Below are 16,393 nucleotides of genomic sequence, written 5' to 3' on the forward strand. Positions count from 1 at the left end.
ATTAGCCACTGAATCAAAAGGAAAATATATTTTAAAAATGAATCTTTGAGAAAAGTCATAAACGCGTTTTACAGGCGAGCTGTTCACAAGTAATTTATTCTGACAAAACAGTAAGTCTAAATCTTATGAAATTTTTTATGCAGACTCTACACTTGAAAATAATAGGAGTCTATTCTTTATACTTTTGAAAATTCGAAATAAAAAAGGTGATATGATTTTTACAAACATATTTGACAGATTTAACAACGGTTTTCATCAAACTTGTAAAATACACCATAAATCGAAAATAATGATTCAAGGCCTAAAATTTTATACACAATCTAATAATCCATGTCTCTGCCACATATTAAAATTTCGTGAATGAATAATTTGATTTAATATTTTTAACATAATTAAAACCGAACAGAATCGCTATAATAGCAGAAACTGCATCAATACTTTAAATTACGAAATAAATACTAACACTCCAAAAAAATTACCACGAAAATTCATGCTATCTTAAAATATACTCCCTCCTATTCATTTTAACTCTCTCCTTTCAAAAGGTCACGCAAATTAAGGGGAATATTATTTTATTGTAAAGTATTGTGATGGTGTAATGTAATTGGAGAGAGGAAAGGTATTATTGTGGGGTAAGATGATTAAAATAAGTATTGTTGTGGGGTAAACTGATTAAAATAAGATAAAGTATGAGAATTGTGGGGTATTGTTGTGGGGTAAGGTGATTAAAATAAGTATAAAACTTTACTAAATAAGGAAATAGGGAGAGTTATCTGAATATATGAAAAAGGAAAGGGGGAGAGTTAAAATGAATAGGAGGGAGTATCATTTAACCCAGAAAAATAATTTACACCACCTGGAAATCATAAAAACGAATTTATACCATTCTTATATCATATTAATCGGTTTAATCATAAAACTTGCAAATCAACCAAATAAATTCCTATTGACAAAATAAAATTTATACATAGTCAAAATAATTTATAAACATCAAAGGATCAGAAGTCATGTGGTTCGAAAATCATATTAATGAATAAATCTTTATAAAACCACAAAAATGCAATAATACATACAACTACAACAATTAATCAATGCACTACAGATTAATCTCATAGTTACCTTAATTGTCAGGATCCGAGTCAATAAAATGCTAGTCTTCACGTTGATTCCTTACAAGTCTCCGTTTCCGAAGTCAATCCGATTATTTGTTCCAAATGTTAGCCCACAACAAAGACGTACAAAAGGATGAGTAAATAGGAAAATGTGATGATGATGGTGTACCAAGTCTACCAAATCAACTGGACTTAGTTGGTGAATGAAACATAAGGCAAAGAATCAACAAGATATTTTGTATAGAGTATTAATATTAATGATATGGAGGGAAAACAAAGGATGGATATTTCATAGTATGTCCTATGAAAATTGAAGGATTAGTACAGAATGGAGGCAGGGATATTGAGAAAGCTGTAGAACCTATTGTAGGGTTTGCATTCTTATTTTGTGAACGAGGAATGCATACTGAAAAGGGGCACTTTTTTAATGTTTTTAAAAAAAAAAAAGAGGAGTGGTTAAATAAAATAAGTAACAAACAAATCTCCTTAATCACTCCTAACAACCGGTCAATCTAGAGTAGGAGACCATGATTTAAAATGAATTTGGGATCACAAAATGGAGCATTTGATTATATAGTCGGTCAAAAGAAAAAATCAGACTAAAAATAGACTTAAAAGAAGTTAAACAACGGCTTAAACAAAAACCGATAAAATCTAAAATTTAAATTTAAATCCTACAAGTAAAAACAAAATATATGAGATTAGAAAAGTACGGGTGTTACAACGGAACTGATGGAGGGTCTTACTGGCAGGAGATACATGAGAGAATCTTTATACCCAATAATGAGGTATCTTTGCATATTAGATACCTGTTTCTATTGGCTAATTCATCTCGCTTATATTGTTAACATTTTCTTTTTTAATGCAGAGAAATCAATCAACTTCTCTTAAAGTTTGAGGAAAAGGTTTTTGAGTATATACCAAGGGAGGCAGTGGCTGCGTGTGATGCTATTGCTAAAGATATGAGAAATGAAGTCGATTATTTTGAGGATGAGAAGGTAAGCCCTTGGTACACCGTGGGGAGGCTTGTGAGTTGGTGTGCGATCGGGAGTGTCCGGAGATCATGGATTCGTTGGAGTACTTTGAGATGAGGCTCCCTAGTTTTCGCCTCGAGTAATTCCACCCAACCAATTGAGCAGTAAAAGTTCTGAGGAGCTCAAGAAAATGATGCGCTTTTGCCCAGAAAAAGAGGAGCTATGATGATGAGATTTATGTTTATGTTATTTTGTCAATTAGTATTCATTTTAATTTCGGATCACTTTGTTAGCATTCCCTTATCCATTTAAAACAATTTACCTTCTAACCTTTGTCAAAAAAAAAAAAAAATTACCTCCAAAACTAGGGAAAAAAAAAATAATTCAGATCAAAGAAAAATTTACCCCTAAATTCTTTGTAAAAATCCTTATAGTATGCTTTTTCGGTCTTTAAAATTGTTACATCTAATGAATCCGTAACAAATTTGCAATTAAAACAATTTTTGGCATAACCATACCGAACGTTATGATTTCCTCCATTCAAATGATGAATTTGGGGTAGAAGCACTTCTAACGAGGTAAATTTTCCCGAATCATTCACCCAAATTACCCCTTCTCCTGGTAATTGTAGGTTTGTGGTTTGGGAAACCGTTGTTATAAAAGATATTTCCATTCTTTGAAGGTCGGGAATAGGTAACCGTTGTTATAAAAAAGGGTAATTACACAAATCAAACCAAAAAAAGAAAATATTTTCAAAATAAGAAACATAAAAAAACATCATTAACCGAAACATAAAAAAAAAATTAGCAAAAAAGAAAAAATTTTACCTTGGAAATTTTCCAAGTGTGATAAATATTTTTTTTGAGTCATCAATAACTATAATAAGAAAACAAATACGACGACAACAACAATAATAACCATAGTCGTTGCAAAATACAAATAAATGTAACAATAGTTATGATAAAATACAAATAAATCGTGGCGTAATTTTAGTTAATTGTGATCAATATTATGCACTATATACATGAAATAAATATATTGTGGCAATGTAATTTTTTCTTATATGGTCTATTTTTTTTTCTTACATGGCCAGTCGCATTGGTTCAAATTTGGTTTTGCTCCTTCCCCGCGGCGGAAGTAGAAAGGAAAATGACGAAAAAGAAAACGAACGATAATAACATACATTTTACATATTTCAATTGACAAAAAAGAAGAAATGTCATTTTCTTGTGGTACAAACATATTTTCAATTGAAATTTCAATACGGCTATTGTTCTTGTTGTTGTTCATCATGTTGTGGTGTGATTTTGGGGAGTGTTCGAGATACAGAATGTGCGATTTCCGAAAGAAACTCAATTGATTTTAAGTTGTTTTCCATTTTGATCACATGAACTTGTCAAATTCCAGAGCAACAAATAACTATATTAATCTTACAAAATGTAAGCATGAAATTAGCTAACTCTATTAGTTATAAGTCAAACATAAGTGACTTTATATCTAATTTTGCAATATCCTTTTCCTCCTTTTTAGATTGTAGGAAGCTACATTAATCTTATTTACAGTGTAAACTAGGATTTTTGAAAATAGACTTTGTATATTGATTTTAATATCTCCATATTTTTACAAAATTTATATATTACAATGACTAATTAAATGGTGTTATGGGTAATGATGTGTTACTAACCTGTGTCAGTGACAACACGTCATAGTAAACGCCAACAATGGGAACAGAGCTAGAGCTACCCCTCTAACAAATCAAGAGTAAATCAAAGTTAAATAAAAAAAAAGATAGACAAATTTAAGGGCGGCTCAAAATTTTAACTTTGATTATTCCACAAAATGGCTCCCATTTTGTGAGTGTACGTGTACATGAAGCTATGAAAGGAAAAAAACTAACTTCATTTTGTTATTTGTAAAACAACTTTATTTCAAATTACATGATTAATTACACGATACTCCTATTAAATACATTTCTCAATTGTAAATTTAAGTGATTGTGGGTCATAGCCAATAACATTAACTCGCATTACTTTTGGATAGGAAAAAACTTGCACATAAACCTAGAGAGCTAATATGATTGGTTGTGAGAGGAGAAGGTAAAACGGAGAAAATAGATAGTTATTCTTATGATTTTAATTGAATTTGGCTCATGCAAATACAAAAATAAGTTATTTACCTTATGTTGCAACATATAACCTGAAAAAAACTAAAAAAAAAAAAACATTTGTCAAAGCAAACATGGACGGAGTAACACAGTATACCAAACATAATAAAATAAATCAAGCAAGCAAAAAAAAAAAGAAACAACATAAAAAATAAACCTCCATTTTTTTATACTATAATATGTATACCATAAATAACATAGGACTAAATAATAAACCTCCATTTTTTTTATACGATAATATGTATACCATAAATAACATAGGATTAATAATAAACCTCCATTTTTTATTTATTTTTATATAAAAAAATAATAATAATATGAAGAAATAAATTTAAAGCGAGAAATTCATGGAAAGACAAATTAATAAAATAAAATAAAATCAAGCAAGCATACAAGGAGTAACATGTATAGTATACCTTAATAACCATTTAGCTGACAAATTTTTGTTCTCATCGACTCGAGTCTGTTACCAAAATAACCATTTCATCAAAACTATTTACCATAATAACCATTTAACAATTTAATTTACCAAAATGACAATTTTGACTCAAAATATGCCAAAGTTGAGCATAAAACCAATTTGTTTATGTGATTGAGCCGGTTCAAATGCTACACCAAACTCTTTTTAAGTAAAATGGTTAAAAAAAATCTCCCCCCAAATAAATTAATCAATAGAATAAAATTGGGTGAATTTGAAAGGAGTAACAAGGCTCCATGGATGAGTCCAAGAACAAGTGTGTCTAAATGCAAATAGGCTAGAAATTACAGCCTCACATGTAACTACGAAGGGTGTTTTACATATCCTATAAGTATTCTTCACCAAAAATTAAAAACATAAGCAACTAATGCGATGTAATATAATTTAATAGTTTTTCGGAAAAAGAAAACCTAGTTGCTGAATTAACTCGACGAACGAATGAGAGCCTTTTGTTGCTTTTCTGGTTAGGGAATTTAGAGTTTGCACTGTTTTTTTTCGAGCGTCATTGATTAGCAATGAAAAAATGTTATTGATGAGTCATACTTATATACATATTTATGCCTCCCCTTAATTACTTTTGATACGGTTTTCGTGCTAAATTATATTATTTACATGCCTTTTATGTTAGAACGTTGATACTTCCGCCTTTTGATGTTTAATGCAGGAATGATGCATTTGAGGAGTAAGGAATGAAATGGGCATCGCAGAGTAGGCATGAAGGATACACGAAACATGGCATGAAAATCCATAATTAAGAATGAAGGAAGAGAAGTTAAGAAGAAAACACGAAGAAAAGAGGAGAAACAAGTGACGCCTCTATCACCTGGAGTTGGGCTCGATCAAGGAACTTGGTGACTCGATCGAGTATACTAGGGCTTGCATAAACTAGGATTTTCACCGACCGGGTTAAGACTAGTATAGGCCACGATAATTGAATTAGACCGACTCGATAATAGCTATCACATGTTAAGTTAGATCTAAAAAGACATATTAGAATCGACCGATCATATGACTTTCAACAATATAAATTGCTCAATCAATGAATTAAATCTTACCTTTGGATGACTACCTAGTGAACCCGATCCCTAGACTCTTTTAATATATTTGAATTCATCTCTTATTTACATTGCAATTAGTTGTTAGATATCAAACAAACAAAACCCCCATAAAATTGGTTACTTTAAGACGTATATAAACAAACTAGATAATCACCGCCTCCCTCTGGATACGATAGACTACTTATCGCTAGCTATTTGTTAGTAGTATTATAGGATTTACTTTGATTTAGGTCAAACGACTGAAAATCACCTTATCAAATTTGGCGTCGTTGTCGGGGAGACAATAATTATTCTGTTTGTTTTTGTTTATTTTTGTCTTTTGTCTCAGGAACCTAGTTCTTTGAGACAATTTTTACTCTTTTCTTGTTGTTTTTGTGCATGCCCAGGTCTGACAGGTAGAAGATTATACCTTTTGATCTCGAGCCAGAGAAGACTTTTCGGTACAGACAGAAAATTCAAAGAGAAGTATGTCAAGTGGAAGACTTGAGTATACACTTGACTACGAGCGGAATACTTTCGCATAAGATTCGTCCTTATAAGAGGACACACTTATTTCTACACCAGTTACTCCTACAACATCAAAGATGCCGACCTTGGCAAGTCATTCCAAACCCATGGTTGACTCTATTCCTAAAGGTTTTAAACTCCATACCACTGATAAAGGGATTTTTAAAATCAAGCTGTCTTACATAAGCCTAGTTGAGAGGAATTTATTTGGAGGAAAAGCTGAAGAGGACCCCACCAAGCATATGGAAAAATTTATCACATATTGCTGTTCTATTCCTTTGATAGCTGGGGTTACTCAAGATCAAGTCAAATAGACACTATTTCCTTTCTCTCTGAAAGATGATGCAGCAGGATGGCTACTGACTTGGATATGGAGGCCGATGCAATCACTGATTGGAATTCACTAGCTCTTGCATTCTACAAGAGGTATTTTCCACCGTAGAAGACCAATGCCCTTAGAAGTCAGATTACGAGTTTTAAACAAGGTCCTACCGAGGACTTTAATGAGGCTTGGATTCGTTTCAACGGCTAGTTCGATCTGTCCCTCATCACGGCTTCTCGATTTGGTTCCTCTACAACCAGTTTTACAACGGGTTGTATGATGATCACAGAGCTTTGCTTGATTCAGCTGCCAATGGGAGATTTCAGGATAATACTAATGATGGTAGTGCTTGGAAAGTTATTGATCAGATTGCCACTCACACAGCTGAGTACGGTAACCCCAGAGGTAGTAAGAGAGGAAGTGGTTCAGATAGTGCTGTTGCGGCACACTTGGAGACCATACTTGCTCAGATAGCAGAATTAAAGACATCTAAGTCTTTGGGTAAACAAGAAACGGTTCACATGGTTCAACAAGAAGTGTCCTGCGAGAGATGTGGGATAGATGGCCACACTGCTGCCAAGTGTATGATACTATTGAACAAGTTCATACCTTCCAGTCTTTCAAGTAAGGTACTCCTTATTCTAACTTCTTTCCTGAAAGGAGTCAGAATGCTTATGCTCAAGCTCCACAGGAGAATTCTTATTTTATTCATCCAAGTCGTGGTAACCAACCACAAGGGAATTTTATTCGGCAAAATCAAGGACGTTTTCAACAGATACAACCTCCTCGTCAAGCTCCAAGTAATGAGATAGCTGAGCTGAAAGCTCTATTGAAACAAAGTTTGATGATTCAACAAAAGCAAACGACTTAGATTTCTGAAATAAGGGCTCACAATAAGATGTTGGATACTCAAGTTGCTCAAATGGCGGCTCAAAATTCTTCAAAATAGTCGGGCCTTCCTCCCCAAGGTAAACAAGCTCACGAGCAAGTTAATGCTATTTCTTTGAGGAGCGGTACTTCTTATCACGGTGCCCATTAATGAAGATGCACTTCCTTACATGCATCCTAAGGGATTAGGTAACTTGGAATTGAGTAATGACGAGAAAGAATTAAGTAAAGATAAAACACGGGATAAGCAAAAAAAGCGAAAAAGTGAGAACTGCAGAGGATCCTAGATCGAGCCCAACTAGGCTTGATCGAGGAACCAAACGGCTCGATCGAGTACACCATAGGCTTGATCGAGGCACCCCCCCGATGATGATTTTTCACGTGTTTCAGCTACGACATTGGACAAAAGTAGGTTCCTCGATCGAGTCACCCCTGAACTCGATTGAGTGACCACTAAACTCGATCGAGTCACTCCTGTAGCTGACGACGGTGCTTCTAAAACTTCTCCCAACGCAAAAGAAGTCGAGCCGATTAAAATTCAACTACCTTTTCCTCACAGATCGCAGAAATCTAAACTTGAACAACAGTTTGGAAGGTTCATGGAGGTACTGAAATAGTGACTCAAGTGCCGGCTTATGCTAAGTTTTTGAGAGAAATTTTGTCAAAGAAGTGGTCTTTTGATGAAGTGGAGACTGTTGCGTTCACTCATGAATGCTATGCCGCATTACAAGCCAATTCTCCACCTAAGCTTAAGGATCTATGGAGTTTTTCTATTCCTTGTAATATAGGCCCTTTAACTATTAACAATGCTTTATGTGAATTAGGAGCGAGCGTCAGTGTCATGCCATATAAAATTTGCAATCAATTAAATACGACTAAGATTAAATGTACTAACATGACCATTCAATTGGCTGACATGTCTATTAAGCACCCTATGGGTATCTTAGAGGATGTACCAGTTAAGATAGGGAAAGTTTTCATTCCAGTCGACTTTGTAGTGATAGATATTGTAATACTACGGGTTTCTAAGTTGGTTACTCGGTCGAATATGGCTTACTCGGCCGAGTAAGTGTGTCGTGTGTTTCTGGATAGTTTACTGCCCAGGATTACTCAGCCGAGTATGGGAATACTCGACCGAGTAGATGATACTCGGCCGACTATACTCTATACTCGACCGAGTATCTGGTCTGATGAGGTTTATTTCCGCGGTTTGATTTAGAAAGGATTAGAGTTATAAAAATGGGATTTACGGTCCTTAATCATTTTAGCAAAACCTAGTAGTACAACGTAACTCTAATCCTCTCCAAATCCCTCTCTCAATTGCGTGTATCGTTCGTGAGTCTAGTTCATCTTTTTTTGCGTCGATTGTATCGGTAAGCCTCTGATTTCGTAAGTTTTAATTTGTCTTTTAGGGTTTTGCCCTAATTTGTGATTTGAGAGAAATGGGTTTTGGCATATGGTAATTGGAATTATGTGATTATTGTGTGTAGGTGATGGTGTCATGGAGAATTGCTATTGATTGCTTGTGTATGCTTGGATTGCGGAAAGGTAGGGTTTCCTTACTCGGTTTACTTCTAATTGATTTAAGATTATGTTTGTATTGTGTACGATTGATTATCTGCTGATCATTGTTGGTGCGTTGGAGTTGGTGTGGTTGATGTGTTGGTTGTTGAGTGGTGTCACTTGCGGGAGTGACTTCACGCTCTAGTTTCGTCCTCTGTGGAACCCGCCACAGAAGAGGATGTGCACATTAATGAACAGGGTTATCGCTCGTTGATGAGTGGGGCTTAGGCGGGGATTGGCTGCGGTCCCCAACTAGCGGTGAGGGTTATCTGTGACAGAAGAGGATGTGCACATTATATGTTAGGATTTCTGTGTAATATGTGACCATTTTGTTTGTTCCAAAATAATAAAATTTAGGTAAATATGTTCCAAAATATAATATGTGACCATTTTAAGGATAATTATTTTCATTTGTATATTCTAATTGGGTTGATCTGAAATGATAAAATATGGTGACATATTGAATAAGTAAACATGTTGAGATGTGCATTAAGTTTCCTTCCTGTATGTTTATATCCGTCTACAAAATGTCACAATCTTTAGATTGGTCACATATTAAACGATAAAGCAAATATCTAATTCATGTAATTCAAGATTTGAACATCTAATTCACCGAACGATAAATGGTCACACATATTATTGAAGTTATTGAATATGATTTTTTAAATGGTCACATGTTAAACTAAAGTGGTCACATTTTTCTTCAGTGATGGGGAAAAGTTATGCATCTTCATCTAATTCATTGAATTCAAGATTTGAAAACATGGTTTTATGCAAACACAATATGGGTGTAGTCTTGAGGACAGTGAAGAAGGGAGGGCATGTAGTGATCTAGGTAAAAGGTTTTATGGATGTTCTCTTTGGCCGGTATAATTATTTGAGTTCATTTCTTGTTTGTTAATTTATTTTTATAAATGAATTTGATTATATCTTATATAATCTTTTCCTTATTGTTTAACACTTGCACCATAATGGTTGTGGCTTTTTTCAATTAATTAATGTATTGACGGAAAATGAGGATTTAAATACGAAGAACGACTTGCTAGAGAAAATGAAGAATTTGAAGATAAAGAATGATAATTTGAAGATAGTTGTTGTAGAATTAAATATTGAAATCATGAAACATAGGAAAAGCGAGAAATTAGCTATGGTTTCCTTGTTGGTTTCTTGGGTTGTATTTGCAGTTTGGTGTATGTTTAAGTTTGGTGTATGTTTAAGAATTGAGAAGTTGCAAACATTTGTTGACGTACTGAATAAGTTTGTGTGTTCTAATGTATAATATGTTTGCATTATGCAAATGTTTGTTTATATGCTTCTACATTATATAACAATCCTTAAAGTGGTAACATATTGTATCTGATGTTAAAATCTTGTAAATAATAGTTTAATTTAGTGATTATTTTATAAATTTATTGTTTGCAATTATTATTACAACAAAGTGGTAGCTTATCAACTAAAAATGGTGTCATATTGTCCTGCTCTAATAACACTATTATGTTTAAAAATATTTGGGGACTTTATCTTTTGCATGTTATTTGGGTGGTATCGTCCCTGAATGTATGGTAGCTTTATTTGCCAATATGTAACGTGATTTGGGATGGTGACATATTCTACAAGAATGTGAACATAATGGGCGCATACATAGCCAAAGGAAATACAACAGGAATGACAATTTATTTATATGTTTATCTGTTATGTTGCTAATTGCAATATGGTAACATATTGTGCGATAATGAATACATTGCGTAACATATACAATACCATAAGTGATTAACTTTTCAATATGGCAACGGTTTGTGCAAGAATGATAACATTACTTTTAAAATACACTAGCATGAGAGATACACCAATAATGTCAAATGTTCACGTATATACCCAGTATGTCACCAAAATGTATATGACAACATATTGTGAAATAATGAAAACATTACTTGTAAAATACACTGTCATAAGAAATATACTAAGAATGTCAATTGTTGATATATTTACTAATTATGGTCCCAAATTATATATGATGACATATTGTGCAAGATTGGAAACACTAATGGTAAAATATAATGCCATAGAAAATACGCCAAGGATGTCAATTATTTACATATTTATCCATTATGTTAACAAATTTAATCTGGTAACATATTATGCAAGAATGAAAACATTCTTTTATTAATCAAATATACAAACATTAACATATCGTAAAATGGTTACATATCCTAAATGAGTTAGTAACATTGTATAAACATACAGGTTATACACCTGTGTTACCATTTTAATCAAATCTAATCAAAACGTATCATAGAAACTAAAATGGCTACTTACTCTGACTAATATGGTTACATATTGTAATAAATATTGTATAATAGTTAAAAATTCTAACTAAGATGGTACATGATATTTTCATAATATGTTCTAGATATGTCACCATGTGTATCCTTCTATGTTACCATTTATACACAAATTACCATGGTTCATTTTGCTCACATATATTATAATATTAGACAGGAATATGTTACCATATTATTGAAAAGCTACTGTCATTTAAAAAAAATGTTCGAAAATATAGGTGCTTAGTAAACATTAACGAAGAAAAAGTGGGATGATGAAGATAGAGATGAAGATTAATATAGAAACAATAAAATCAAACAAACAAATCTAAATTTTTAAATTTTAAAAAAGCAGACATAAAATGGATGAAAAACATACATCAAAATTTTAAAAACAAGCAGCAACAAGTAAACAACAACAAAGCTTAAAAAAAAAAAAAACCCAGAATAGTTAAAAAAAAGAACAATAAAATGATAAATCCTAAGCAATAAAATTAAAAAATCCAAAACAAAAAAAATTTAATGCGTCGTTCTTGCGTTCTTCTTAAATCTTAGGTAGTGTTCTTTTTGCTGCTGTTTTCCTTGTCGTGTTTATAAATTATAATGAAAGTTGTTTTGGGTTTTTCTTAAGAGTTAAGGAAGAAGATGAAGATGTGGTTTAAAATGGAGTTTGATTAGAAAGTGGTTTTTTTTTGGGTTTTTTGTTTTTCGTTTCCTCAATTTCTTTCATAAATTAGGGGTTTAATGTAGGTTTGTTTTGAATATGTGTAAAAATCATGGTGAAGAGTAAGAAGATGATGAACATGAATAAGATTTGAATTATTCGTCTTTTGTAAAGGAAGAAGATGATGATGATTTTCTTATGAAGAGAGAAGATGAATAATAATTGAGTTTGTAGAAAAATTGTGTACTTTGTAAAAGATGAAAAGAAATGAAAACGAAAAAAAAATGATAACCACAAATTTTGGTTTGATTTTTGTGCATGGGTAATGCAAACAACCATTCACTTTTTATTCACAATGATCATTTCACACTGTGCATAGTCACATCTCTCTTTCATACCTACAACACTCAACTGTCTACTCTACACTTGCTTTATGGGTTTGCTTTTATCCGTTTTCAGACAATATGGTATGTATTTAACCTGTCGCAAGCTTGCGACAGGTATTGCCGTCACAAATGCGAATTTGTGTAGAGAGAAAAATGTTTAAGTTTTTTTGGGTGAGGGTATGAAAATGGAAAGTAATGGATAAAAAGTACTGTGTTGAATAAAATTTGTACTGCGAAAATAAATTGCGTAAATTTATTATCAATAACTTTTATTCTCATATACTTGCAAGAAGTAAGCAAATTGTTTTTAAGTGAAATATTATTGGCCTACGTATAATTTATAAATTTGTAAATGATAAAATTTCATGTATAAAAAAGTATGAGGGTATATTTGTCCAAAATATTGATTGAGGTCCTTAGAGCTATGTAACTAAATTTGTTTTTATGAAAGTTGAGACCCTTGTAGTGGTTTCTACTCCTATAAATCTCTTCTAATCATACAATTTCCCATAATTTAACGCAAATTACTCTTACAAATAAAAAAGCCCACCAATAATTTCTCAGTAAAACAACTGTGTATGAATTTTACCTTTAAACAAAATAAAAAAACTGAAGTTTCAATTTAATAAATAACGAGGATTAACCTTGCGACGAACTAGCACTACCGATCCGGGCCACCTCCGCGTCGGGGATCTGCCGTAGAAGGTAGGAAAGCAGTTGTTTGTCACAAATTCTCATTTGCGACAGGTCAAATACATATCTATGCAATGTGGAAGTACTCATTATAAATAAAAAATGAATTGTTGTTTGCATTACCCATGCACAAAATCAAACCAAAATTTATGATTATCAATTTTCTTTCGTTTTCATTTCTTTTCATCTTTTACAAAGTACACAATTTTTCTACAAACACAATTATTATTCATCTTTTCTCTTCATAAGAAAATCACCATCTCCTTTCCTTCCAAAAGACGAATAATCCAGATCTTGTTCATGTTCATCATCTCCTTACTCTTCACCGTGATTTTTACACATATTCAAAACAAACCTACATTAAACCCCTAATTTACAAAAGAAATTGAGGAAACCAAAAACATAAAACCCCCCCAAAAAATCACTTTCTAATCAAACCTCATTTTTACACCACATCTTAATCTTCTTCCTTAACACTTAAGAAAACCCAAAACAACTTTCATTATAATTTATAAACATGGTAAGGAAAACAGTAACAAAAAGCACACCACCTAAGATTTAAGAAAAACACAAGAACGACACATGAAATTTTTTTGTTTTGGGTTTTTTGATTTTATTGTTTGGGATTTATCATTTTATTGTTCTATTTTTTTTATTGTTCTGGGTTTTTTGATTTTATTGTTCTAGTTGTTTTTTGTTGTTTTTTTAAGCTTTGTTGTTGTTTACTTGTTGCTCTTTGTTTTTAAAATTTGTGATGTATGTTTTACATCCATTTTATCTCTGCTTTTTTAAATTTTTAAATTTTAGGTTTGTTTGTTTGATTTTATTGTTTCTATATTAATCTTCATCTCTACGTTCATCATCCCACTTTTTCTTCGTTAATGTTTACTAAGCACCTATATTTTCGAACATTTTTTTTTTTAAATGGCAGCAGTTTTTCAATAATATGGTAACATATTCTGTCTAAGATTATAATATATGTGAGCAAAATGGACCATGGTAATTTGTGTATAAATGGTAACATAGAAGGATACACACGGTGACATATCTAGTTCATCCGAGTCCTATAACATCTATTAGGATATTAAGCCCATTAGGGACGGCTACCAGCCTACCATTAGGGTTGGTCAAATTAGGGTTAAAGTTCCATTAAGATGCGAGGTATTATAAATACCCCACCATAATCATGTAGATCACAATTAAATAATATAAATCCTTCTATGCAATTCTCCTTCCTCCATAATTTTATCATGGTATCAGAGTCTCTTTCTTGAGATCTCTAAAAATCGCTTCCGCTTTCTTGCCGGTGAGCAAAATTATATAGCGCTCACCGACAAGACATTTAGAATAATAATTTTACTTTTCTTAAAAATAATGCCAAATAAAAGTTGTGATGGTAGATCAAGAGTGCAGGAGTTGTAGTGTGACAAATCCATTCGTGAACACAATTGTTGGATGTTAATCTATTGTGATGGTTATCTTCCTTTATTCCACGTGTTCATGAATTGATTTTGCCGTCGATTAATTCCAATTTTTTTTAACACAAATAAAATGTCCTTAAACCCTAAAGAAAAGATAGCCTGTATTTCGAAACTTGAAGACTTCATTTAATCAAGCTGGTATTCAAAAAAACTGGCGAGTTACGCACTGAAAAAAAACTGGCGAGTTACGCATAGAAAAAAAACTGGCGATTACGCAACTGAATTATTTGTCTAGTGAGTCCTATACGCATCAAAAAAAAAGAAGAAAAAGAAGTTGCCTGGCGAGTCCTATACGCACCCCTTACCACCTTGTGAAGATGAGAAGTTTTATGAAGAATGAAGAAAGATCGGGATGACAAAGTTTTTTTCTTAATTATGATTTTCTTGTATTTCTCCAATCGTAAAGTTCATACTACGTTCTGCCTTTACGATTGCGGGCGGGTATTAGGATATTAGGCCTATTAGGGCCAGCTACCATTAGGGTTGGTCAAATTAGGGTTAATGTTCCATTAAGATGCGAGGCATTATAAATACCCTCACCATAATCATGTAGATCACAATTCAATAATACAAATCCTTCTATGCAATTCTCCCCCCTCATAATCTTATCAACATCAACATTCAAAATGGTCACATATTATACAGAAGTCCAAACATAAATACTTTCACAAACAATGTAACCACCTTTTGTGTTTTTCTATAATAGTTAAAATAAATACAATATAACCAAAATCCCAGCATCGAAAAACAACAAAATGTAAAACTATTTTAAAATAAAAAATCCAAAAAAAAAAGAAAAAAGAAAACAGAAAAAATATCCGATAACCAAAAGCATATATAAAGAGAACGAAAAAACAATAAACTAAAATTAAATCTATGAAAAAGAGAGAACCTTCTCTGTTATCATCTTTTGCCTTCGTCGCTCTAGTATTCTTCTTAATCGGTTGTCGTCTTGCTGATTGTTTCATTGTCACCTTAATGATATTTTAAGATAATGTCTTGTGTTTTGGTTGTTTTGTATGGTTTTGTTGATTTGAGAGAGAATGAGAGGTTTTGAAATGAGAGATTAGAGAAATTGAAATGTGAGAGAATGAAAAAAAATTGAAAACTGTCGGTTATGTTAGAGTATGAGAGAAGATGAAAAGTTGAAAAGATGAAATGATGAAATTCCAATAAACAAATGCGCCAATGTTAGAGTATGTGGACAAAAATTGTCCTTGGGAAGGAGGAAATATTTAATATTTTTAATGCACCAATATTGTCAATTCCAATAAACAAATGTGTGGTACACAACCATCACATCCATTATCAAATTCTACTATTCGCCCCGTCGCAAGTTTGTGACGGGTACCCGTCACAAGCAAGACTAATTGAATTTATATATAAAAAAAATGGCTCAGTCGCGTAGATTACATGAACAGACTCAGGTATGTTCATGTGAATTACATGAATGAGCCCAAGTCTATTCATGTAACTTACATGAACTGGCCCAGGTCCATTCCTGTTTTGTGCCTGGGCTCATTTATGTAATTCACATGAATGGACTTGGACCGTTTCATGTGATTTACATGTATGGGGCCTGAGCTCATTCTTGTTTTTCACATGCTTTGGCCTGGGTTTTAACGCAAATCTGACATGAATAAAAATTTTCCGTAAACCTAATAACGCGTCGAAATAAAAAACTTACAACTTAATGATAACTAGTTTAGATCCCGCGCAATGAATGCGCGGTATTTGTAGAGTTTTTATTTTTAGAAAAAAAAATTGAACTATAAAACTAAT

At 32.6% G+C, this 16,393-nt stretch overlaps 1 long non-coding RNA gene and 1 other non-coding gene across 2 annotated transcripts; both read right to left on the reverse strand.

The window, feature by feature from the left end:
• Positions 1–4,263: 4,263 nt before the first annotated feature.
• LOC141648540 (uncharacterized) lies at positions 4,264–13,180 on the reverse strand. Its single transcript, XR_012546039.1, has 3 exons — positions 13,082–13,180; positions 4,667–4,713; positions 4,264–4,282 (listed from the first exon to the last, which is right to left on the reverse strand). It is a non-coding gene; the product is annotated as an uncharacterized LOC141648540 (long non-coding RNA).
• Positions 6,745–6,850, reverse strand: LOC141650270 (small nucleolar RNA R71). Its single transcript, XR_012546312.1, has one exon. It is a non-coding gene; the product is annotated as a small nucleolar RNA R71 (small nucleolar RNA).
• Positions 13,181–16,393: the final 3,213 nt, after the last annotated feature.

Source organism: Silene latifolia, chromosome 3, assembly GCF_048544455.1.
Source record: "Silene latifolia isolate original U9 population chromosome 3, ASM4854445v1, whole genome shotgun sequence".
Classification (NCBI taxonomy): domain Eukaryota; kingdom Viridiplantae; phylum Streptophyta; class Magnoliopsida; order Caryophyllales; family Caryophyllaceae; genus Silene; species Silene latifolia.